At 37.0% G+C, this 6,000-nt stretch overlaps 1 long non-coding RNA gene across 1 annotated transcript in view; it reads right to left on the bottom strand.

Annotated features, from left to right (window-relative positions):
* Positions 1–597: 597 nt before the first annotated feature.
* LOC123387994 overlaps positions 598–6,000 on the bottom strand; it is a 29,893-nt gene continuing 24,490 nt past the window's right edge. Inside the window, exon 3 of the long non-coding RNA XR_006602520.1 lies at positions 598–1,126. This is a non-coding gene — a long non-coding RNA (uncharacterized LOC123387994). The remainder of the gene's footprint in view (positions 1,127–6,000) is intronic.

Raw genomic sequence — 6,000 nt, 5'->3', positions numbered from 1 at the left:
TGACTTATTTATTTATTTGAGAAAGAAAGCATGCATATGAATGGGGGAGGGGCAGAGGGAAAAAATCTCAAGCAGACTCCCTGCTGATCATGGAGTCAGACCCGGTGCTCCATCCCTGGACCCATGAGACCATGAGCTGAGCCAAAAACCAAGAGTCAGACGTTTAACCCATTGAGCGACCCAGCGCCCCATCTCAGTGATTACCTTTTAATTCAGTCTATAACCAGTAGATTGAAACCCCTTGAGGACAGGCACTCTGCATGTTTCTATCTCTAGTGCCTAGGAGAGTGAGACCGATTTAAAGAACTAATAAAGGATAACATAATTAGAAACCATACCCATTTTTACAGTTGAGGAAATAGTCACAGAAAGCCTATAGGTCTCGTTCATGTCACATGACAGATACCTTAGAGAACGAGCACCGATCCCTGGTCTGCTCGCCTTTACATCTTGTGATCTTCAGATGGGCTCCAGTGACATGAACATAACGTGAATGAAGTAGAATAGAAATCTGTGTCAGAGTGGAAACAAGTGGATGTTTTAAGGTCATTAAACTTCCTTACTCTAACTGGAAAAATAAAGTCATGGGGCTTTTGTTTGTCCATTTTATTTATTTATTTATTATTAGCCTTGGGGACAGGAAAAATAAGAAATGGAAGTGAGCAAGATCATTAAAGTAGAGCGCAACTTGGATTTGCATGTTGTAGGTGAGAGAGTCACCACTGCCTATGTCCAGTCACACTTTGCACACTTTGCTTTGAAGACTTGGCTGACTTTTCCTGGCAGAGGTCTTGTGTAAGGGAAGCAAACAGAAACAAAAGACTACCTCCACTGCAACAAGGCTAAGTGAAATGTGTGTCCAGCCCAGGCTACCCAATCACAAAAGGATATGTGAATAGTTGACTATTTTGATATGCCACTGGTGACTGGCTTGAAGTCTGCTTTCCTCATGGGAGATTAACCTGAGATCTGCCCAGGCCCCTTGAGGCTGCACACTTCTCTGCAAGACTGCTGGCATGCCCCGAGAGTAGCTGGACGTGGCCGCTCAGTCTAGCATCATGATGTGCAGTATCTTGCTCAGCTGACTTGATCTCCCTTTCCTCCTCAGAGCCGCTCTGTGATGATTCTGAGGTGAAGAGACAGATAATTGAACAGTGAGATTGAGTCCTGTGTGGTATAAAGTTAAAAAAGATATTCCTCTCTTACAAACTTGGAAGTGAAAAGAAAACCCAACAATCAGAACCTTGTATGCACAGCAAATGAAGCCAGAGACGTTTGCGAACAGCCCCGCTCTGTGTGAACCAGAAGGCTACTGGCCAGAACACTCAGAGACAATACTTCAGATGCAATGCTACTATCAAATAGTAACTTATTTACAAAACTGCAATCTATTAATTTCACACCTGCTTACTCAGTATAAAAAGAAAACCACACCCCTGGGAATAAAAATACATTATGTTTATTTTAAAAATTAATTAATTAATTTAAAAAAATTTTAAAAAAATTTAAAAAAAGAATACCACAAATCCACATATGAAAATGTACTTGAGCACAAAATTCTATATTCGTTTTTCTCAATTTTTCTTAATTTTTCCAGAAAAAAAGAAATCAGTCTAAGGAAAACATTTCTTTAGTTCTCTATAATGACCATTTATATTGCCTAAATTACCAGGCAAATCCTTGATCTTCTATCTGCTTCTGGTGGGCTACATCACATACAGTACTTACTATATTTTAAGTTAACCAAACATAAACAGAAGAATGGCACATTGAATAAGCCATTTATTTTGAAAGAATGAATAGTGGGACAAGACACTCAATTGTTTAAACCATATATACAGACTTTACCACTCAAATCAAACAATTTTTTACCAGATTATAGTAAAGTCATTGTGGAATATGCAAGATAGAAGAGACACAATTCCACATAATCTAACTCAATAATTCAGCTGACTTACTTGTCAAGTTACTTTTTTTGTTCAAGAAATCTAGTTAATCTAAGACAAAATAGATCACAAAATTACAACAAAAGAAGATCAAACAATATCTTGATCAACACTGAAAACTCCCCATATCCCAGTATTAATTTTATTATTGAAAAGTAAGCATACGAATTAACACAGACATTTCAGTGTATCATTTAATTTAATCACAGATATGTTATATGCATTTTAGTAATGAATTCCTTCTTTCTTCCTAGAACTTGATCCCAAATTTTAGATACACATCTTTAGCATTGACTTCCCAGGTGGCAACACAGTGTTTGAAAATATCCTGGTGGACCTATAAACTGTGGTATGCCCAAACAACACAAAATAGATGTATCTGCCTTAATGCATGGCCACACACTTAGGGGCTTAAAACAACACACGTTCATTATCTGTGGGTCAGAGTCTGACATGGGTCAGATGGAGCTAAAATGAAAGTGCTGGCAGAGCTGCATTCCTTCCTGGAGGTTCTGGGGGAGAATCCTTTTTTTTTTTTTTTCCCCTCCATGCTTTTCCCTACTTCTAGAAGCTTGCATTCTTGGCTCATGGCACTCTTTCCCCAGCTTTACAGCCAGCAATATCATCTCACTCCCCTGTTTTGTCCAGTTATATCTCCTGAACCAACCATGGAAATGTTCTCACTTTTAAGAACTAATTTGATTAGGTTGGGCACACCTGGATAATTCAAAATAGTCTCCCCATCTCAAGATCTCCACATTTAATCACTTCTGCAAAGCCTGCCTCACCATGTACATATTTTTGGGTGTCAAGGATGAGGATTTAGTACATGCACATTTCTGAAGAGTAGTTTACTACCTACCAAAATAGAGCTTTGGGGTTTGTCAATGCTAACTTGTGTATATACAGGACTCTTAAAGATTTTAATTCATTTTTACTATTCATTCATTTACTCATACATTTAGGAAACATTAACAAAACAGCTATGGTAAGTAATATACAAATGAAAATACAGACAAGTTAGTGTCCTCACTATTATGTCTTCTGACCTTTGATTTTCTACCCAGAGCCCTGTGTTAAAACTCTTTCCTCTACCTGAGATACCGTCTCTTGTGTAACACAAATTAAGTTCCTAAATAAATTCATCACGATTCACTTTAAGGGGTGCGTCCCTGGCTCAGTGGATCTTAATCTTGATCTTGAGGTTGTAAGTTCGAGCCCCATGTCATAGATAAAAATTAGTCAAAAATAAAATATTTTTTAAAAAGACATTTCAAGTCCTACCTCTTCCATAAAACCTCCCCCCCCGCCACTATCTCAGCTGTAAGAATTCTCTAAAATTTTATAATACCTTATTTTTACAATTTAAAAATATTTTAGCTTGTTTGTAGGTATTAGTAAATATCCCCCTCTCTTTTCAGGGATTATAAATTCCTTTAGAGGGTGAACCATTCATATTTGAATGCAGAAGGAACCAAGAATTACAATCAGTTTATATAGACTTACCTTGCATATTTGTGGAAACTTTCTTTGTAAAAATATATTTGCTCATGGCATAAAATAGTAGAAGATATCAAGAAATTTAGGTTTGTTTCAAAGTTTTACCATATTTTTACAGGAAGAAAAATTGTAAGAAAAAGAGCAAAATAAATTAATTGGAGGTTAAGACCTTCATAGCAAGAAAAACCATGTGGTTTGCCAATTTATGAAGCCAAAATGGAGAATTATGGAGAAATTTCCCTGCAGATCTCTTGCTGCTCCCAAAGCTGACAGCCAAAATGAGGTTTATAGTCACTCATATTTTTCAACAATGTGCCTCACATTGCCAATATAGAAATGCTCCTCTGTGACCTTGAAAATGGCCTCATCTCTTTATCAGTTTTCCATCTAGTAAAATTAGATTCTTTTCCTTTACAGTAAGTTTTTACCCAAGTTTGCAAAATACAATTCCATTGATGAAACAAAAAAAAACTATGCATTTTTTCCCCCACTTTTTAAAATCAGGAAACTGAACCAATAAAGAGCTAGAGGGTGTACTTGAGACATGTACTTATAAATGATTTCATTTAAAGGATCTCTACAAATACCCATTCACTTTCATGTTCATTCTAACAGCTATCTCTGCTTTGCTTACCCATTACAGACTGGTTATGCCACATGCTCTGCTTTCTTCAACATCATTTTGAGTAGGTTTTAAACTTTTATTCACTTAAAAACATTTGTGTGGGTGTTGATTATGAATCTTTTTAAAATATGTCTCTACATCATGAAGTAAATTTTAAAATGCAAATTCTATCTTTAATTTTAAAAAGAAACTAATTAATTATTGATTTTGATGCATGTTCTCATCTTAAAAAATCTTTTTAAAAAGGTTTTATTTATTTATTTGACAAAGAGAGATATCACAAGTAGGCAGAGATGGGAGGGAAGCAGGCTCCCTGCTGAGCAGAGAGTCCAATGTGGGGCTCTATCCCAGGACCCTGACATCATGACCTGAGCTGAAGGTAGAGGCTTAACCCACTGAGCCACCCAGGCTCCCAACATGTTCTCATTCTTGCTTAATTTAAAATCTGTCTTGGTAAATTTCAGCCAAGAAATAATTTGTTTTTATAACGAAAGTAAGAATTCAGAAAAGGTATCAGGAAGCTAGGCAATAATGACTGTTTTGATCCACATCTGAAGATCATTTTTAGGAGCTCAAATCAAAAAGAAATTGACCTCTGAACTTTGATGTCAGAACTGCTTTGGGCTCAAATCCCAGCTCTTCTACTAGCACAACATGTGGGTCCTTTAACTGTTTATTCTTTAGTTTCTTGATCTGGAAAATGGGAATAAGAGTTCCTCCTCGGGGCACCTGGGTGGCTCAGTGGGTTAAAGCCTCTGCCTTCGGCTCAGGTCATGATCTCAGGGTCCTGGGATCGAGCCCCGCATCGGGCTCTCTGCTCATTGGGGAGCCTGCTTCCTCCTTTCTCTCTGCCTGCCTCTCTGCCTACATGTGATCTCTGTCTGTCAAATAAATAAATAAAATCTTTAAAAAAAAAAAAAAAAAAGAGTTCTTCCTCATTGGAATGTTAAGAGCAAATGAAGGGAAAATGCCCAGAAAATTTAGGCAAAGTGCCCAGATGGTTCTTGACACACAAGGACTAATTAAATTGTAGGTACTTCTTCATCCTGATGATAAAACAATTCCTTTCCTTGTAAACACACTTTAAAGTAGCAACAAATTAACATGAAAACATGATCTTCACCAAATTTGAACTATCTTACTATTGATTAGATTTATGGAAATTTATTACAGAACTTTCTTTGGGTTAGAACTATCTTGTTATCGGTTAGATTTATGGAAATGTATTGCTAATTTTTCTTTGGATTACATTTGATTTCAGCCAGGAAGATCATTCTATTTAATATATACAGGTAACATAAACCTGGATTTGGAACACAACAGTACACAAACATCAATGACTTTTCATAATAGAAACAAATATTGATAATGAAACCTCCCAGATCTTCACAAACATTTTAATATCATCATCTCAATGTGGATATTTTATTAACAACATCATCAACAACCACAAATTTCAGAAAGAAAACCAGCTTGCTTTATCCATATGAAGTTAATTAAGTGTCTCCGATCTTTTGGATATCCCAACTTCTACTTTTTTAAAAACGTTAAGGTAATGTATCCCCTGTTAAGAGGGAAAAAAGAAAAAAAAAAAAAAAGAAACCTGTTTCTTAATTTAGAAAGAAAGAAAGAAAGAAAGGCCCAACAACACCAGTTTTTATGTTGTGCCCTATCCAGCTGACACTGTCCTTTTGGAAAGCCAATGACTTGTTAGTACCCCTAGCAGCAGTGTGAACAGATGCGTCCCTGACAGGCGATGGATGGTCAGGGTCCATCTGGCCAGTGCAGCTCGGACAGAAATGATGTATACAGCTTCATCAGCGAATGACTGTCATCAATCGTGGGCCATGGGTAGCGTAAATGACAGCTACGCCGCAGCTGAGACCCCAGGTGTGAGCCTGAGGAGGACTGATTTAAGAATGCTGGGTA

Source organism: Mustela putorius, unplaced genomic scaffold (assembly GCF_011764305.1).
Source record: "Mustela putorius furo isolate JIRA1106 unplaced genomic scaffold, ASM1176430v1.1 tig00003869_pilon_pilon_pilon, whole genome shotgun sequence".
Classification (NCBI taxonomy): Eukaryota; Metazoa; Chordata; class Mammalia; order Carnivora; family Mustelidae; genus Mustela; species Mustela putorius.
This window is presented reverse-complemented; position numbering and strand designations above follow the sequence as displayed.